The 541-nt window shown below is 42.1% G+C and overlaps 1 non-coding gene across 1 annotated transcript; it reads right to left on the bottom strand.

Moving 5' to 3' along the window:
• Window positions 1-216: 216 nt before the first annotated feature.
• Window positions 217-323, bottom strand: LOC141662159 (small nucleolar RNA R71). Its single transcript, XR_012550286.1, has one exon. It is a non-coding gene; the product is annotated as a small nucleolar RNA R71 (small nucleolar RNA).
• Window positions 324-541: the final 218 nt, after the last annotated feature.

Here is a 541-nt window from a genome sequence, read left to right as displayed (position 1 = left end):
AGATCCCAATACTCACATTAGGGATTTAATCGAGATCTGAAACACCTTTCAGTTCAATGGTGTTTCTGAAGATGCTATTAAGCTGAGGTTGTTCCCATTCTCCTGAGGGACAAGGCTAAGAGCTGGTTACACTCTCTACAAACTGGTTCTAACACTACTTGGGAAGCTCTTGCTTAAAAGTTTCTTACGAAATTCTTCCCAATGGCAAAGACAGCTGCAGTCAGAAATGCTCTTACTCAATTTGCGCAGCAATCGGGAGAGTCTTTATATGAAGCTTGGGAGCGTTATATGCAGATGCTTAGGAAATGTCCTCATCATGGGATGCCTGACTGGATGATTATCAATTGCTTTTATAATGGCTTGGGAGCACAGTCTAAACCCATGCTTGATGCAACATCAGGTGGAGCTTTATGGGCTAAGAGCTATGATGAAGCTTATGAGTTGATTGAACTGATGGCTGCTACTGAATACCAGAATCCAACTCAGAGACTACCTCAAATAAAGGTAGTAGGAGTTCTGGAAGTGTATACAGCTACTGCTA

The sequence above is a fragment of the Apium graveolens genome, chromosome 5 (assembly GCF_009905375.1).
Source record: "Apium graveolens cultivar Ventura chromosome 5, ASM990537v1, whole genome shotgun sequence".
NCBI classification, from domain to species: Eukaryota; Viridiplantae; Streptophyta; class Magnoliopsida; order Apiales; family Apiaceae; genus Apium; species Apium graveolens.
Note: the sequence above shows the minus strand (reverse complement) of the source record. Positions and strands in the feature narration are given on the sequence as shown.